At 44.9% G+C, this 20000-nt stretch overlaps 1 protein-coding gene across 1 annotated transcript in view; it reads right to left on the bottom strand.

Moving 5' to 3' along the window:
* LOC113812021 (uncharacterized) overlaps window positions 1–20000 on the bottom strand; it is a 76342-nt gene that overhangs the window by 30798 nt on the left and 25544 nt on the right. The window lies entirely within an intron of this gene.

Below are 20000 nucleotides of genomic sequence, written 5' to 3'. Positions count from 1 at the left end.
GCTTACCGTCTGGCGAGGTTCAAAGACATCTTTTTTTTCTCTTATATTAATCCGGTCGAGTTAGATCCGTGCTATTTAAAGCTCAAAGATCTAAAGGAAAGAAAGAGAGAGAGAGAGAGAGAGAGAGAGAGAGAGAGAGAGAGAGAGAGAGAGAGAGAGAGAGAGAGAGAGAGAGAGAGAGAGGTTTCAAAGTTCGAAGTTTCGAAGTTCAAAATCATCTTTTTTATACATATATCATAATCACCCATTTGAGTTAGATCCGTGCAATTAGGGAGGTTCAAAGTCATCTTTTTTAATCTTATATTAACCAGATTGAGTAAGACCCGTGCGATTTAAAGCGGAGGGGATAAAATCAAGCTATCTTTGGGTCGAATTTTCTCCTTCGTCGTCCATACATAGCAAAGGAGTGGGAATGATGTGTTACCCTCGGGAGGCGCAGAGGAGGTGCCTCTCCTGACGTCAGTGCTAAGGGCGTGGAGTCGCTTTATGGTGGCAGCGGTGTTAAAGAGGGAGGGGCGTGGAGTCGCTTTATGGTGGCAGCGGTGTCATTGATGGAGGGGGCGGGCGTGTGTAAGTGTGTGTGTAGGAGTAGGTAGGAATAGAGGAATCCTGGAATCCAGTAGGAGGAATGGCCGGGAATAGGCATTTAGGATAATTGGCTCTTCGCTACTCACTCCCTTTCGCTCCCTTTAATTCATCAAAATTCGACAGCTGTTCCGTTGTTGTTGTTTTTTTCTATTTTCTTTTTGGCTTTTTTAATCTTCATGTTTTTCTTTTCTTTTTTTTTCTCTCTCTCTTTTACTTTCCGCTCTGCTATTCTCTTCTACGTGGGAATAGATTCGTCTAGAATATTTAAAAGGAAATTGCCTCCACAGATCTCTTGCGGAAATAGATGAACTGGTTCGAAGCGGTTCGAGACGTCACGTGACCAAAGCGTGTCCAGTTATCATTAATACTTCTACTATTATTACTACTGTTATCATTCTTCTTATCATTATTATTACTGTTATCATTATTACTACTATTATTGTTATTATTATTATTGTTATTATAATTGTTATTATCATTATTATTTTTATTATCATTATAGTTGTTATTATCATAATTATTATTATTATTATTATCATTGCTATTACTATCACTATCATTGTTATCTTTATTATCATCATCATTATCATCACCATATTTCTTCTTTATTTTTACTATCTTATCATCCTTATTTTCCACTATTATTACTATTTCATTATCATTATTTTTTTCGGAGTTTCGGATCTGCTCGAGGCTGGTCCCGAACCGAGCACGCCTCTCCCACTCCAAGCACTTCCCCAACACGCGTTCCCGAGGTCCTCCTTGAACCAAGTCATTAAGAACTGAGCAGAATCGAGTTCGTTATCGCTCCTGCAAGAATCTGGATTAAATTAAAGAATTAAATCTCGAGCAGTTCTTAATCACAATAAAAAGCATATATATATATATATATATATATATATATATATATATATATATATATATATATATATATATATATATATTTATATATATATATGTATATATATATATATATTCCTTTCCTTTCCTTCCTGCTCCAATACCGACGAATGGGAAAATTATGAAAAAAGAAGAAAGAGAGAGAGAGAGATAATGAACAACGAAAAATAAAAGATAATCTGTTAATTCAGCACCGACGAATGGGAGAAACACGAAAAAAAGAGAGAGAAGAGATAATAAACAACGAAAAATAAGATAATCTGTTAATTCAGCACAGACGAATGGGAGAAATACGAAAAAAAGAGAGATAATAAACAACGAGAAATAAAAGATAATCTGTTAATTCAGCACCGACGAATGGGAGAAATACGAAAAAAAGAGAGAGAGAGAAGAGATAATGAACAACGAAAAGTAAAAGATAATCTGTTACTTCAGCACAGACGAATGGGAGGAATGCGAAAAAAGAGAGAGAGAGAGAGAGGAGATAATGAACAAACCGAAAAATAAAAGATAATCTGTTAATTCAGCACCGACGAATGGGAGAAATACGAAAAAGAGAGATAATAAACAACGAAAAAAAAAATAATAATCTGTTAATTCAGCACCGACGAATGGGAGAAATACGAAAAAGAGAGAGAGAGAGAAGAGATAATGAACAACGAAAAATAAAAGATAATCTGTTAATTCAGCAAAGACGAATGGGAGGAATACGAAAAGAGAGAGAGAGAGAGAGAAGAGATAATGAACAACGAAAAATAAAAGATAATCTGTTAACACGCTGCGCCATTTGTCGTGCGTTCAAGTGAATTACCCTTTCCATTGTGGTTCATTTGGCTGCGTTTTATATTAGCGAAGGGAACGTGTTGTCTGTGGCTTTTATGGCGCGAAATTACGTAATAAGAGTGTAATCCGGTTTGTTAAACGGGATGGCCGAAATAGTAAGTATTACCGGCCTGATTCTGTATGTATATGTGTATGTTTGTGTGTGTGCGTAGGTGTGTGTTTGTGAGTGTGTGTGTGTGTATGTTTGTGAGTGTGTGTGTGTGTTTGTGTGTGTGTGTGTGTTTGTGAGTGTATGTTTGTGTGTGTGTGTGTGTGTGTGTGTGGGTGTGTGTTTGTGAGTGTGTGTGTGTGTGTATGTTTGTGAGTATGTGTGTGTTTGTGAGTGTGTGTGTGTGTGTGTGTGTGTGTATGTTTGTGTGTGTGTGTGGAAATATAAATGTAAATGTATGTTTGCATGTATTTTCCCAGTATGCGTGTACGTATGCGTGTACAAACGGAAACAGAATATTTATGTGCACAATCTCAAACGTTATGTGTTTCATCATTATCCTCACAAAACACACAAATATATATATATAAAAAAAAAAGAATTGCGAATTGTCAAGGTCGAGAAAATCCATTTTGGAACTCGGGTCCAAGTTACTCCTCGGGCTGGCTCTACACCGTCCTACAGCTTGCAAATTATTCAGAACTTGGCTAAATCCTGCGGCCAGAGTCCCTCAAGCGAGCAAGCCCCGTGCAATGTAGCTTGATATCCTATTCGCCAGGATAATTTCCTTATATGGTCCAACTTTGATTCAAACTAAATTCAGGACACAGCTAAACTTCATGTAAACTTCATGATATTCAAATATATTCGGGCTTTATTCCTACGTTCGTTGGTTGTGCTCTGAGTACAGTTTGCCTCTGCGGTATGTGTGGCTCTCTCTCTCTTTCTCTCTGTCTCTCTCTCTCTCTCTCTCTCTCTCTCTCTCTGTCTCTCTCTCTCTCTCTCTCTCTCTCTCTCTCTCTCTCTCTCTCTCTCTCTCTCTCTCTCTCTCTCTCTCTCTCTCTCTCCATACACACACACATAAACATACACACACACACAAACACACACAAACACACACACACACACACACCCACACACACACACACACACACACACACACACACACACACATATATATATATATATATATATATATATATATATATATATATATATATATATATACATATATATGGATGCATCTTGCATGTCTGTCCTTGTGTCTTTGTCTGCAACCTCAGCCTTTCCATTGCACTCCATCTCCACCCCCCTCCCCCCCCCCCCCCGCCACGATTTCATATCCTCGTCCACTCCGCATCCTCCAGTGCCAGTCGAGGGCCATGAGCAGTGCCACCGAGAGGTCAAAGATGTTTCTTAGGATGCTGTCGGAATCCCTACGAACACAGATACAAAGTGCAACACGAACAACGAAGGGAAGAACAAGAAAACACACGAATATATTGAAGGCCTTTTCGCTTTTCTTCCTCGGGGCATGAAGAGGCAATAGCGAAAGGGCATATTCGTGTGTTTTCTTGTTCTTCCCTTCGTTGTTCCTGTTGCAATTCCTTTGACATGAATGCCACACAATATGTAGATGTCAATAGAGTCAATCTTCATAATTACTATAAAAAGAGTAATTATCTTCATAATTGCTATAAAAAGAAAAATTATCTTCATTGCTATAAAAAGAATAATTATCATATTTACTATAAAAAAATGATTATCTTCATAATTACTATAAAAAGAATAATTATCTTCATAATTACTATAAAAAGAGAGGGGGGTGGTAATCAAACCTGTATAGATCATTGTGTTGTGAATTACATTATATATTGTATTGTATATTACAGAGTGCAATATAGGAATCCACAGAAATTAACTTCACTATTACGAGAAAAAGATGGGGTGTTATCATAAATATATAGTATATCATTGTATTATATTATTACATTATATATTGTATTATGCAATACAGAGTGCAACATAACGAGTTTCACAGAGATTATCTTTATAATTACTAGATAAAGAGAGGAAATGAATTATCATAATTATATTGTGCATTATTATATCATACATTTTGTATTGTAATATGCATTGTAATGTACAACATCACATTTTCAACAGAGATCATATTCACAATGTCTAGAAAGAGAGAAAATACTAAAATACAGTGCCAAACCATACAAAAGAATCCATAAATAACAACAAAAACAACAACAAAAATAATAACAAAAATGATAACAAAAATAACCTCTAAACAAAATAAAAAATAACAACAACAAAAACGACAAAACATCACCAACAAAATGAACAAAAACAACAAAACAACAATAATAAGATTAACAAAAACAAAGATAAACAACAAAAAACAGCAAAATGAACGACAACAAAATCAGGAACAAAATCAATAACAAAATGAACAACAAAAACATACAACGAAACAAAATCAACACCAAACTCAACACACACACACACATACACACAAATCACACACACACACACACACACACACCCACACACCCACACACCCCCACCCCACCCACCCACACACTGACCCAGCGCTCAGCCACATCCCCCACACCCCCACACACACACCGACACAGCACAGCACACACCCCACACCCCCACACTCCCACACACCCCCGGCCCAGCTCAGCCCACACCCCACACCCCCACACACACACCCCCCCACGCCCCAGCACAGTCCAGACCCCCCCAGACCCCAGCAGACCGACGGAGCCAAGCCCATCGCGAGAAAACGATGAGAAATGAGCAGTTCAGCGGCGGTGCCTTTGGGAGTGCCAGGGAGAGGCACTGCCAGAGCCGACTTTACGGGGCTTGGCAGGCACTGGACGGCCGCTAACTCCCTAAAGCCGGAATCACGATTTTCAGCCGGGGAGACAAAGGGAGGCGGAGGAGTGGGAGGGGAGTGGGAGGGGAGTGGGAGGGGAGTGGGAGGGGAGTGGGAGCGGAGTGGGAGCGGAGTGGGAGCGGAGTGGGAGGGGAGTGGGAGCGGAGTGGGAGGGGAGTGGGAGGGGAGTGGGAGGGGAGAGGCGGAGGAGTGGAGGGGAGTGGGAGGGGAGAGGAGTGGAGTGGGAGGGGAGGAGCGGGAGTGGGAGGGGAGCAGAGGGGAGTGGGAGGGGAGGGAGGGGAGTGGGAGGGGAGGAGAGGCGGAAAGGGAGGGGAAGGGAGGGGAGGGAGGGGAGCTGCGGAGGAGGAGTGTGGAGGAGGGGAGTGGAGCGGAGTACGGAGGGGATATATACACACATGACACACACATATATATGGGAGGGGAGGGAGGGGAGTGGGAGGGATGGGAGCGGAGTGGGAGGGGAGAGGAGGGGTGAGAGGAGCGGAGTGGGAGGGGAGTGGGAGGGGAGAGGCGGAAGGGAAGGAGTGTGTGTGGTTGTTTATGTGTGTGTACGTGTGTGTGTACGTATATATATACACACACGCACACAAGCACACACACATTCATATATATAAGGAAGAGAGATAGAGAGAGAGAGAGAGGGATGGAGGGAGGGAGAGAGAGAGGGAGGGAGGGAGAGAGAGAGAGAGAGAGAGAGGGAGGGAGGGAGAGAGAGAGAGAGAGAGAGACAGACAGACAGATAGACAGACAGACAGACAGACAGACAGACAGACAGACAGAGTCTTAAGTATATGTACGTATTTGCGTTTGACATCTATGTTTTTGTGTGTGAATGTAATCCTACAGCATCGCCTTCGGGATGACGTCATCTCCCGCAGCCAGAACATCGCCGCCCTTAAATACTCGAGACGCCCACTTTCGCGATCACTCCCTTCCCCCGGCGCCCACGCACATGTCATCCCCGTATATTATGCACGCCCACACGCCCAACACGTACCACGCCCATATATCTCGCAGGCAGCCTTGGCGTTTCCAAACATCGGAATTTATGATGGTTTTATTAATAGCATTATGCATCGGCGGCCATATTGGCTCGATCCCAGTCTCGGACTCATAATGAGCATTCATAATTGAACTCCGGAGCGGTGACATATTGGCAGCTACGAAGGATAATCAACTTTTAAAATTAAGAGTTGATTAGAAAAAAAAAAGGGGAAAGACCCCCGGATTCATTCTCGCCTTCCATTTATTTCACCTTATACCGGCCGTCGCTCTTCCTGTACGGTGAAAATAAATGGACGTCGGATGATGGACGATCAGCTGATTCGGGTTTGCGCGCCAAAATGGAGATCAGGATTCCCCCCTCCGAGCGGAATGCGACCTTACGGCGAGGGTGTATTGGGGCGGGAATGCCTTCTCGCGGTCTAAATGAAGCAGCCCGGTCTAATTACAGCTAGAACTTGGGTCACATCCAGGTTGTGTTGCGGTTATCATAAATAATGCTGTATATATGTGAATGCCTGCGTGTGTGCGTGTGCAAGTGCCTGCATGTGCGTGCGTTGCATGTGCGTGTTTGTTGCTTATGAGTGCGTGTGTTTCTGGATGTGTTTGTATGTTTGAGAGGAGGAGAAGGTAGAGAAAGAGAGAGAGAGAGAGATTAGAGAGAAGGACAGACAGACAGAGAGAGAGAGAGAGAGAGACAGACAGACAGAAAGAGAGACAAACAGACAGACAGATAGATAATGCCTAACAGACGAACAGAGGCAGAGATAGACAGACAAACATAAAGGACATAGATAGATAGATAGAGAGATAAAGAGGGAGAGAGCCAGAAAAAGAGAATGAGTATGAGAAAAAAAAGAATATAGAGAGAAACAGAAACAGAAACAAAGACAGAGACAAACCAAGACAGACAGAGAAACAGACAGACTCACCCACAAATCCTCCTCGTGTCTGTATGCACGTCACCTCAAAAACCTCATGTCATTTTCTCAGACAGTCGGCAAAATTAAAAACCAGTTACGTCTCTTACATCCACAAATGGAAGGGATAGATAGATAGATAACGATAGATAAGAAGGAACATCTATCTATCGTCTCCGAAGGTATTTGAAGTGAGTAGAAATCGCCCCAAATATGAAAGAGAAAGAAGTGAGAAGACGTGAGCCGGGTCGAAAGGGGATTGAAAAGGAGAAAGTAGATATGAGTGAGTAAGCTTCGAGATAAGAAAGTAGACACGAACTAGAGATGAGAACGTTGACATGAATAACTTATGAACAACTAGAGATGAGAGCGTTGACATGAATAACTTATGAACAACTAGAGATGAGAGCGTTGATATGAATAACTTATGAACAACTAGAGATGAGAGCGTTGACATGAACAACTAGAGATGAGAGCGTTGACATGAACAACTAGAGATGAGAGCGTTGACATGAACAACTAGAGATGAGAGCGTTGACATGAACAACTAGAGATGAGAGCGTTGACATGAACAACTAGATATGAGACCGTTGACCTGAACAACTAGAGATGAGAGCGTTGACATGAACAACTAGAGATGAGAGCGTTGACATGAACAACTAGAGATGAGAAGTGTTGGATATGAACAAATCAGAGATGAGAGCGTTGACATGAACAACTAGATATGAGACCGTTGACCTGAACAACTAGAGATGAGAGCGCTGACATGAACAACTAGAGATGAGAGCGTTGCCATGAACAACTAGAGATGAGAGCGTTGACATGAACAACTAGAGATGAGAGCGTTGACATGAACAACTAGAGATGAGAGCGTTGACATGAACAACTAGAGATGAGAACGTTGACATGAATAACCTGACATGAACAACTAGAGATAAGCGCTTAGACCACTCTGACATGACCAACTCTCATCTCTAAACACTCAGACAAGACCGCTTAGACATGAACTCATAAAAAACGAACACTTATGCACATCTCGAAATAACTCCACAGAAATGAACACCCAGTCATACCTCCATGACATGACCCCTTCCCCCCACAGACTCGCACACGTCGGGATATGTTGCGGTGTCAAGACATGAGTTGTGAAGTGAGTCGAAAGAGAGAGGGTGACAGATATGAGCCCTCTCTGGAGGTGCGCCAGCCACCCGCAGCCAGGTATACACACACGCGCTACACACAGCCACGTGCACATACAGCCGAGGTACACAGCGCCCAAGGTACAACAGCGCCCAAGGTACACAACGCCCAAAGTACACAGCGCCCAAGGTACACAGCGCCCAAGGTACACAGCGCCCAAGGTACACAGCGCCTAAGTTACACAGCGTCCATGGTACACACCGCCCAAGGTACACAGCGCCCAAGGTACACAGCGCCCAAGGTACACAGCGCCCAAGGTACACACCGCCCAAGGTACACAGCGCCCATGGTACACACAGCCACGTGCACATATAGCCGAGGTACACAGCGCCCAAGGTACACAGCGCCCAAGGTACACAGCGCCCAAGGTACACAGCGCCCAAGGTACACAGCGCCCATGGTACACAGCGCCCAAGGTACACAGCGCCCAAGGTACACAGCGCCCAAGGTACACAGCGCCCAAGGTACACAGCGCCCAAGGTACACAGCGCCCAAGGTACACAGCGCCCATGGTACACAGCACCCAAGGTACACAGCGCCCAAGGTACACAGCGCCCAAGGTACACAGCGCCCAAGGTACACACCGCCCAAGGTACACACCGCCCAAGGTACACACCGCCCAAGGTACACACCGCCCAAGGTACACACCGCCCAAGGTACAACAGCGCCCGAGGTACACAGCGCCCAAGGTACACAGCGCCCAAGTTACACAGCGCCCAAGGTACACACCGCCCATGGTACACACCGCCCAAGGTACACAGCGCCAAAGGTACACAGCGCCAAATGTACACAGCGCCCAAGTTACACAGCGCCCAAGGTACACACAGCCACGTGCACATATAGCCGAGGTACACAGCGCTCGAGGTACACAGCACACAGAGAGGCGAGTACACAGGGCTCGGCATTTATATTAACAGCTGATAAGGCGAGGCTGTCCCCTGTAACCGACGTTCATATTCATCTGTTAAACTTGTGGACGAGGGGCACTCTCTCTCTCTCTCTCTCTCTCTCTCTCTCTCTCTCTCTCTCTCTCTCTCTCTCCCTCTCTCTCTCTCTCTCTCTCTCTCTCTCTCTCTCTCTCTCTCTGTCTTTCTCTTTCTCTTTCTCTTTCTCTTTCTTTCTCTTTCTCTTCTTTCTCTTTCTTCTTCTCTTCTCTCTCTCTCTTCTTCTTCTCTTCTCTTTCTCTCTCTCTCCCTCTCTCTCTCTCTCTCTCTCTCTCTCTCTCTCTCTCTCTCTCTCTCTCTCTTTCTCTCTCTTTCTTTTCTCTTCTTTCTCTCTCTCTCTCTCTCTCTCTCTCTCTCTCTCTTTCTTTCTCTCTCTCTCTCTCTCTCTCTCTCTCTCTCTCTCTCTCTCTCTCTCTCTCTCTCTCTCTCTTTCTCTTTCTTTCTCTCTGTGTTTCCCATCTTCTCATCTTGGCTTCTTGCTTCTCCACCTTCGCCTTTAACACATATCTCCCCTTCCCTTCCTCCTCCTCCTCCAATTTCCCCCCCCACACACACACAACCTTTTCCTTCTCTCTCTCCATCTCCTCTTTCCTTCTATCTCTCTATCTCCTCTTCCTCTTTCTCTTTCCCTTTATTCCTCTTCAGTCTTTTCTCTTTTACCTTTCTTCTTCTCCCTCCACTCCCTCTTCCTACTTCTTCCCTTCTCTCCTTCCTTCTCTCTCATTTTTCCTTATTTTCCTCCTTCTCCTTTCCTTCCCTTTCTCTCATTCTTCCTCTCTCCTTCTCATCCTCCTTCCTTATTTTCCTCTCTTTCTCCTTCTCCCTATTTCTATCTGATTCTTCCTCCCTCCTTCTCCCTCTTTCCTTCCTTCCTTTCTCCTTCTCCCTCTTTCTCTCTCTTTCTTCCTCCCTCCTTCTCTCTTTCTTCCTCCCTCCTTCTCTCTCTTTCTTCCTTTCTCCTTCTCTCTCTTTCTTCCTTCCTCCTTCTCTCTCTTTCTTCCTCATTCCTCCTGAAAGCTAACGTGACTTTCCCTCTTCCTCGCTTTTCATTAACTCTCCTTCCCTTTTCGTTAATTTCTCCTTCCTCTTTTTTTCCTCCATCCCTTTCTTTCCCCCCTTCTTCACTCTCCTCCTCCTCCTCCTCCTCCTCCCTCCCAGCTTTCTCTCCCCTCCTCCCTTCCCCCCCTTTTCCTCTTCATCTTTCCTTCTCCTCCCCCTCGCCTTTCTCCTCCCTCCTTCCTCTCCCTCCCTTCTCTATCCCCTCCCCCTTCTTCCCTCCATCCTCCCCTCACACTTCCCCCTCCTCCCCTCCCTCCTTCCCTCCTTCCCTCCCCCTTCCTCCCACACTTCCCACACTTCCCTGCTCTCCTTCCCCTCCCTCTCTTCCCCCCTCTCACTTCCCCCTCCTTCCTCCCCCTCCCCTCCACACTTCCTCCTCCTCTTCCTTCCTCTTTCCCCTCTTCCCCCCCCGCCTTCCCCCTCAGCCCGTGTTGCGAGAGGAATTTTAAGAGGATTATTGAGGGTGAGACGAAGCGAAGGAGGTGAGGCGAGGAGACCGCAACTCTCGTGCTCTTCTTCGCTTTTTCATTATTCTTTTTTTTTCTTCTTCTTTTTTTCTTTTTTCATTTTTTCTTTTTTCTTTTTTTCCTTTTCTGTTTTTCTTTTTCTTTAACATCAAGGTTGCTTTCTCTCTCTCTCTCTCTCTCTCTCTCTCTCTCTCTCTCTCTCTCTCTCTCTTCTCTCTCTCTCTCTCTCTCTCTCTCTCTCTCTCTCTCTCTCTCTCTGCCCTCTTCTCTCTGCCCTCTCTCTCTCTGTCTCTCTCTCTCTCTCTCTCTGTCTCTCTCTCTCTCTCTCTCTCTCTCTCTCTGTCTCTCTCTCTCTCTCTCTCTCTCTCTCTCTCTCTCTCTCTCTCTCTCTCTTTCTCTCTCTCTCTCTCTCTCTCTCTCTCTCTCTCTCTCTCTCTCTCTCTCTCTCTCTCTCTCTCTCTCTCTCTCTCTCTCTCTCTCTCTCTCTCTCTCTCTCTCTCTCTCTCTCTCTCTCTCTCTCTCTCTCTCTCTCTCTCTCTCTCTCTCTCTCTTTCTCTCTCTCTCTTTTTTTGGCGATCAAGGTTGCTCTCTCTCTCTCTCTCTCTCTCTCTCTCTCTCTCTCTCTCTCTCTCTCTCTCTCTCTCTCTCTCTCTCTCTCTCTCTCTCTCTCTTACTCTCTCTCTCTCTCTCTCTCTCTCTCTCTCTCTCTCTCTCTCTCTCTATCTTTCTATCTATATATATATATATATATATATATATATATATATATATATATATATATATATATATATATATATATATATATATATATATGATATCATCCGCTATCTTTGCAAAATACCAAATAAAACCAACAATTTTCCAACAATTCCCGCCGCCATGAATCCTCCCATCCTCTCTTACCCCCGCTCTTTATCACCTTACGACCGACTATCACAATTCATTATTCTTCATTTCATTCACGGTTTTGATATCGTCCCTCCTTCCGTTCCCCGTTTATCGGCGTTATGCTTCCCCCCCCTTCTTCACGGCTTCGGTTAAGTCCTCGTCGGCATAGCATGATTCTGTCGTAAAATTTGGCAATGCTGCTCTAGAGGCGGTTGTCAAGGTCGTTATGATTCATTATTATCTTTATTTTTATTGTAATTGCTCTGGGCGTTCTTGATATTACTCTTTTTGTTGTTGTTGTTGTTGTTGTTGTTGTTGTTGTTGTTAGTGTGTGTGTTTGGTGTTCCTGTCTATCTTTCTGTTTCCTTATTCTCCTTCTCTTTCCTCTCTCTCTCTCTCTCTCTCTCTCTTTCTCTCTCTCTCTCTCTCTCTCTCTCTTTCTCTCTCTCTCTCTCTCTCTCTCTCTCTCTTCCTTTCTCTTCTCTCTCTCTCTCTCTCTCTCTCTCTCTCTCTCTCTCTCTCTCTCTCTCTTTCTCTCTCTCTCTCTCTCTCTCTCTCTTTCTCCTTCGCTTCCTTCTGCCCCTCTTTCGAAAACCTTTATGGGGATCGATAGAAGACCCCCTATCCATAACAGACACCCATCCCCCCCCCCTCTCCCCTCCCCCACCCTACTCCCTTTCACCTGCCAAACGCCTGGCTTATGCCCGTACCCCTCTCTCTCTCCTCTCCCCGTCCCGTCCCCTACTCCTCTCCCCCCCTCTCTCCTTCCCTTCCCATTCGCCTTCCCCTCTCACCTCCTCTCTCCCTTTCCCTTCCCCACTCCTCTTTCCTCTCTCTCCTCTCTCCTTCTCCTCTCCTCTACCCTTTCCTTTCTCCACTCTTCTCCCCTTCCCGTCCCTTCCTCCTCTCCTCCTCTCTCCTTCCCGTCCCTTCCCCTTCAATTTCTCCCTCGCGTCCTCTCTCTTTCTTCTTCCTCTTCCCTTCCCTTTTCCGTCTCCTCCTCTCTTCGTCTCTTTCCCTCTCTTTCCCTTCTCTTCTCCTCTCTCTCATTTCTTTTCCCTGTCTCTCTCTCCTTCCCTCCCTCCTTCTTCCCTCTCCTCTCTATCCTCTCCTTCCCCCTCCTCCCCTCTCCTCTCTCCTTCAACCCTCCCTCTTCCTCCTCCTCCCCTCTCCCTCCCCCTTTCCTCCCCCTCTCCTCCCTTTTTCCTCCTCTTTCCTCACCTTCCTCCTCCTCCCTCCTCCCCCTCTCCTTTTTCCCTTCTCCTCCCTCCTCAATTTCCCCTTCCCTTCCCTCTCCCCTCTCTCCCTCCTCTCAACCCTTCCCCTCTCCCCTCTCTCCCCACCACCTGCTGCGATGTGTAGTGCCGGCTTCTCTCACCGCTGTTTACCGAGTTGCAGCCGAGGAGTCCGCTGGTCCAAGTGTGTGTTTGCTGCCGCTGGGATGTGACAGCGTGTGTTGATCTTATTGCCTCTGCATCGGTTGAAATGTCCGCGGGAGGAGGGCTACATGTTGCAAACAGCGATCGGAGGGATGGTGGGAGGGGAAGGAGGGGAGGGATGGTGGGAGAGGGTGGTGGGAGGGAGGGTGGGAGAGGGTGGAGGAAGGGGGACGGGGGGTGGAGGGGAGAGGGTTGGGAGAGGGATCGGAAGAGAGATCGGGGTGAGGGGAAGGAGAGAGGGACAGGGTGGTGGAGGGAGGGAGGGAGAGGGTGGAGGGAAGGAGGGACGGGGGGTGGAGAGGGGAGAGGAAAGGGAAGAGGGTGGAAGGAGAGGGAGGGGAGGAGGGGGAGTGGAGAGGAGTCGGAGTGGAGGGGGAGGGAGATTGGAGAGGGGGGAAAGGGGGAATCGGGTGGAGGGGGAGGGGGAGGAGAGGAAGGGAAGGGTTAGAGAGAGAGGGAGAGGGGTGAGGAGGGAAAGGGGGTGGAAGGAGAGGCGAGGGAGGGGTGGGGAGAGAGAGATGGTGGAGGAGAGGAGGAAAGGAAGAGCAGAGGAGGGGAATAGAGGGATGGAGGGAGGGTAAGAGAAAGAGGGAAGAGCAGGGAGGGATGGTGGGAGAGGGGGAGGGTTAGAGAGAGAGAGAGAGAGAGGGAGAAGAGAAACGAAGGGGGAGGGAGGAAAGGGAGAAGAAGAGCGAATGAAGGAAAGGAGGGAAAGAGCAAGGGAAGAAGGAAGGGAGACAAAGAAAGCAACAGAGAAAGAGAAGCGCAGAGAGAACGAAAGAGAAGGAAGGAAGAAAGAAAGAAAGAAAACAGATCTTCCATGCACAGAGTATAGATGGCACCGCATGACTCCAATGGCCGCCATAAGTAAAGCGAGCCATTTGCGTATGAATGAAAGTGCATGACCGTCCCTCCCCCCTTCCCCTCTCCCTTACTCCCTCCCCCTCCCTGTCTCACCTCCCTCTCTTTCCCTCTCTCCCTGCCTCACCTCCCTCTCTCTCCCTGCCTCACCTCCCTCTCTCTCTCTCTCTCCCTCTCTCTCCCTCCTCCCTTCCCCTCTCCCTTACTCCCTCCCCCTCCCTGCCTCAATTCCCTCTCTCTCTCTCCTTACCTCGCTCTATCTCCCTCTCTCCCTCCCTCCTTCAACTCCCTCTCTTTCCCTCTCTCCCTCCCTCCTTCACCTCCCTCTCTCTCTCTCCCTCCCTGCCTCACCTCCCTCTCTATCCCCCTCTCCCTCCCTTTTTCACTTCTCTCTCTCCCGCCCTACCTCTTTCTCTCCCTTTCTCACCTTCCACCCTCTCTTTCTCCCTCCCTATCTCCCTCCATCCATCCCTCCCTCGTCTCTCTTTCACTCTCTCTCCTTCTCTCCCTTCCCTCATCCCCCTAGCCCCTCTCTCTCCCTCCCTCCATCTCTCTCTCCTTCCCTCCATCCCTCCCACACCTTCCTCTCTCTACTCCCCTCCCTCCCTCCATCCAGTCCCTCCCTTCCCTCCACCCCCTCGCTCCCTCCCTCCCTTCCCCCTTCCTCCTTCCCTCCCCTCCCCCCTCCTTCCCCCCTCCCCCTCCCACAGGACCTCCAACCTTCCAAATAAAACCATTTCGGATTCTTTCCGCTGAACACATCCCCGCTTTAATTATTTTGCGAATGTTGTTAACTGAAGAAAGAGAACAATATCAAAAATATATATTTTTGAAAAGGCAGATTTTGTTTTATATATATATGTTTTTTCTTTTTTCTTTCTTTTTTTCTTTTTCCTTTTTTTTTGAGTGAGGGACTATGTCTATAAGACTATTATTGTTAACATTCTTTACATAGCTCGTTTTAGAGATTAAAAAAAGCGTTTTTTTAATCATTATATATTTTCTAATTTTTCCTTTTGCATTCTCCGAAAAGTGTTAACTATCGGGTCGTTTTTTCCCTTCCGTTCCCTTCTATTTTTCTTTTCTTTTTGTCCCTACGAATTAAAAGACAAGAGAATAGATAAAAAGAAAATAGAAAAAATAAAGAATTAAAAGTCACCGGTCGACATCTTGTTTCCCTTTTATTCTCTACAAATAAAAATGTCGGGATTTTTTTCAATATTTTTTCTTTTGGTTTCACATCTCTATTCATTTCTCCAGTTGTCTGTTTATTTATCGCTCTGTCTATCTCTTTATTTATCGATCTATTAGTTTCTGTATCTACTTATTTATTATTTGTATCTGTCTATCCATTTATCCATCTATCTATTCATCCATTTGCGTATTCGTCTATTTATCTATCTATCTATCTATTCAACTGACATATTTCTTCGATAATTTGTCTATCTATCTGTCTATCTATCCACTTATTCACTGATTGACTTATTCCTCTATTTCCTTCCTTCTTTCCTATGTATTTACTCATCTATCTCTTTATCCATCTATCTCTCCGTTTATTATTTAAAAGAAAGAGAGACAGGAGAATAACTTCAATATATATATATATATATATATATATATATATATATATATATATATATATATATATATATATATATAGAGAGAGAGAGAGAGAGTGAGAGAGAAGGAGAGAGCGAGAGAAAGAGAGAGAGAGCGAGAAAACGAGAGAGAGAGCGAGAGAAAGAGAAAGAGAAAGAGAGCGCGAGAGAAAGAGAAAGAGAGAGCGAGAGAAAGAGAAAGAGAGAGCGAGAGAAAGAGAAAGAGAGAGCGAGAGAAAAAGAAAGAGAAAGAGCGAGAGAAAGAGAAAGAGAGAGCGAGAGAAAGAGAAAGAGAGAAAGAGAGAGAGAGAGAAAGAGAGAGAGAGAGAGAGAGAGAGAGAGAGAGAAAGAGGGAGGGAGGGAGGGGAGGAGGGAGGGAGTGAGAGAGAGAGAGAGAGAGAGAGAGAGAGAGAGAGAGAGAGAGAGAGAGAGAGAGAGAGAGAGAGAGAGAGACATGGAGGTAGATAGATAGATAGATTGAGGGATAGACTGACAGACAGACACGAGGGCAGATTGCTGCTTCCATTTATAACAAGCATAGTGATAATGATAATAATAATAATAACAGTAATAATAATTATAAAAATCATAATGATAATAATAATAATAATGATAAAAATGATAATGATAATAATGATATATAATAACAATAATAATAATCATCATCATTATAATAATGAAAATGATAATGATAACAATAACAACAATAATAATAATGATATATTTTATAACAACAATAATAATGATAGCATTACTCACAACAAAAACAAAAATATATGTCCGTAAAAATTAAGAAAAAATTGTGGACGAAAACGTTTCAAGGCCTACGAGATTAAACATTTTTGTGGAGGTTCAACAAAAAGTCATCCAACCCAGAACGATGCGATGATGGCAAAAGGCGAGAAGAAAAAAGAAAGAAAATAAAAGAGAAAGAGAGAATGCAAAAGAAGAAAAAAAATAATAAAAAAAAAGACAAAACCATTTTACTCGAATATTTTTTAAGTCCGTTTCCTGTTGCTCCAACGGCAGCTGTCACGTTTCCAAGCAAAATTTTAATAATAATATTTTCTACCAAGGGAAAGAATACTTACTTCCTCTTTTTCTCTCCCTTAAAAAAGAAACCGAATTCTAATCTATAAGATATGACCTTTATGTTCAAACAGATTTTTCACATGAATGAAAGAGGTAAACATAAACTCGGTAAACAGTTTCCCGCCAAAAGCTTAATGGCGGAGAAAATTCGACGACGAGAAAGAGTAAACTGAGACGGAGGCGATATTTGCATGTGCGTGCGCGCGTGTGGAAGGGGGGGGGGAGGTGCTGCGTGTGTGTTTATATATATATATATATATATATATATATATATATATATATATATATATATATGTGTGTGTGTGTGTGTGTGTGTGTGTGTGTGTGTGTGTGTGTGTGTGTGTGTGTGTGTGTGTGTGTGTGTGTGTGTGTGTGTGTGTGTGTATCACATCATGCACTTTTTTTTTTACATATCCCAGCATAAAAACGTAATTTCCTTCAAGGCTTCTTTCTTCTCACACGGATCTGCATCATCTATTTCTCAACACGTTCTTCCCCCCAAGGAGAGTCTGGCAAAAAAAGAACAGCCAAGGAAAAAGAGAGAAAAAACGATAGAGAGAGAGAAAAAAAAATATGATAAATAGAGATAGTGGGAAAAAATGTGATAAAGAGAGAAATAGAGAAAAAAGATGATAAAGAGATAGAGAGGGAAAGATGATAAAGAGAGATAGAGAGAAAAAAAAAACATAAAGGGAGATATAGAGAAAAAATACGACAAAGAGAGATAGAGAAAAAAATAAAGAGCCATAGAGAGAAAAAACGATAAAGGGAGATATAGAGAAAAAATACGATAAAGAGATAGAGAAAAAAACAATAGACAGAGAAAAAAATAAACGATAAAGGGAGATATAGAAAAAAAAACGATAAAGAGAGAAATAGAGAGAGAGAAAAAATACATTACCGACACAATAATATTCGCCTCTTTCCTTACCGGTTCATGTTCTGCCGAATTCAACAACAGGTAAAAATCCCCCCGCAGATTTAAATGATCATTGCTCATTGCTAATGTTATCAATTCCCCCTCGGTTTCGGTGCAATTATTAGCAAAAAAGTAGATTCTGTCATTTTCCCCCTTTATTTTTTTTTTTTTGGGGGGGTGGGGAGGGGGAAGGGGAGGAGAGAGGGGGAGGGGGAGGAGAGAGAGAGGGGGGGTGGGTGGTAGGGGGGTGGGGGTGGGGGAGAGGGGGAGGGGGAGGGAGAGAGAGAGGGGGGATGGGGGAAGGGGGAAGGGGAGGAGAGAGAGAGGGGGGGGGAGGTTGTAAGGCTAAGTGATGTGTTATTTTTTTTGGGGGTGGGGGTGGGGGTGGGGGAGAGGGGGAGGGGGGAGGAGAGAGAGAGAGAGGGGGGGGGTTGTAACACAAGGGATGTTATTTTTTTTTTGGGGGGGGTGGGGGTTGGGGAAGGGGGAGAAGGGAGAGAGGGGGAGAGGGGAGGAGAGAGAGAGGGGAGGTTGTATTACAAGGGATGTTATTTTTTTTTTGGAGGGAGGAGAGAGAGAGGGGGGGGGTTGTAATACAAGGGATGTTATTTTTCTGGGGGGTGGTGGGGGTAGGGGGTGGGGGAGGAGAGAAAGGAAGGGGGAGGAGAGAGAGGGAGGAGGGGAGGAGAGAGGGGGGGAGGTTGTAATACAAGGGATGAAATGGACTTTGGTCAATTAAAGCGCTGATTTAACCAGGTCTTTAATTCATTGGCAATTCGATGCGGGGTTTATATGCTTTGTTTGTCTATATTTGTAATTAGCTTTCCTTTTTTTTTTTTAGCTCTTCTCTCTCTTTTAACTCTTTCGTTCTCTTTCTTCTCTATTCTCTTTCTCTTGCTTTTTCTCTTTCTCTTTCTCTTTCTCTTTTCTCTGTCTGTCTGTCTGTCTGTCTGTCTGTTTGTCTGTCTCTCTGTCTCTGTTTCTTTCTCTTTCTTTCTCTTTCTCTCTTTCTCTCTCTCTCTCTCTCTTCTCTCTCTCTCTCTCTCTCTCTCTCTCTCTCTCTCTCTCTTTCTCTCTCTCTCTCTTTCTTTCTCTCTCTCTCTCTCTCCCTCCCTTATGAACGGTACACATGTTGACAAACGTAGAAAATGTATGAAAGAGAACGAATATCTTCACAATACAAGAGATGTATTTGACGGTTTCGAATACACCTCTTGTGAAAATATTCCTTCTCATCCATACCCTTTCTATAACGATTTTAGGACTGGCACTGTAACGGTAATTTGGCACTATCGGACGGCGCTCTTTCTCGGTCCTCATCATTCTCTCTCTTTCTCTTTCTGTCTGTCTCTGTCCGCCTTTGTCTCTGTGTTTCCCTCTCCGTCTCTCCCACTCACCCAGTTTCCCTTTCATATTTTTTTATCTCTCTCTCTTTCTCCCTCTCTCTCTCTCTCTCTCTCTCTCTCTCTCTCTCTCTCCCTCTCTCTCTCTTTCTCCCTCTCTCTCTCTCTCTCTCTCTCTCTCTCTCTCTCTCTCTCTCTCTCTCTCTCTCTCTATATATATATATATATATATATATATATATATATATATATATATATATATATATATATATATATATATATATATATATATATATATATATATATACCTTAGTAGCGTGTTCGCCATCATCACGCACAGCCGCAATTAATCGACTCTAATAATGACGATAATCTGTGTGTCGCTGCGATAATCCGTGCATACTGATGGCGGCCGCGCAACAGCATGAACGGGAAGGTAAACAAAGCAGTCGAGGCCGATTTCGCGACCGGCTCTTCAATTTCTGCGCGGATGGCACTCGAGATATATAAAAAAAAAACGGCATTAAACAAATAAGCATCATCAATGGATTATTTTTTTTTTTCGAGGTGGAATGGAGAGGAGAGTTCGATCGGAGCGCCATTTCTCTCGGCAAAGTTCAGGTCGAGTCGCGGCCCAAAGCGACGGCGACGACGAAGGGAGAAGCAAAATGGCGACGTGCGTGTGTCAGGGCCCACGCGGCTCCCTCCTCCCGGCCTTCCAGCTCCGCAACATCTCCGTTTTGGCGAAGGGGGATTCCCGCCAGCGCCGTAGCCACACAAAGGCCTCGGCACTCGCAGCGACAATGTCTTACGCCCCCCCCCCCCTTCACCCCCTCCTCTAACCCCCCTTCAAAAAAAAAAAAAAAAATCGTAATTTTTCAGCCTGATTTATGACGCTTAAAGCTGCCGTTCAGAGCGCCGAGTCTCTTCCAGGTCATCGTGTCCCTCCGCCAGACAGCCGACAGCGGCTCTTTACGTTCGCCTGCCAGTCACCCCCGAGAAAAATCTGCGAGGGAAGGAACGGAGCTTAAGCCTCCCCTTTTGAGATCATTCTTTCAGGATCCCCGGCGGTGTCTTCACTCGATCCTTCACTC

This window comes from Penaeus vannamei, chromosome 20, assembly GCF_042767895.1.
Source record: "Penaeus vannamei isolate JL-2024 chromosome 20, ASM4276789v1, whole genome shotgun sequence".
Classification (NCBI taxonomy): domain Eukaryota; kingdom Metazoa; phylum Arthropoda; class Malacostraca; order Decapoda; family Penaeidae; genus Penaeus; species Penaeus vannamei.
The sequence above is the reverse complement of the archived record's forward strand: the minus strand, read 5'-3'. Positions and strand labels throughout refer to the sequence as shown.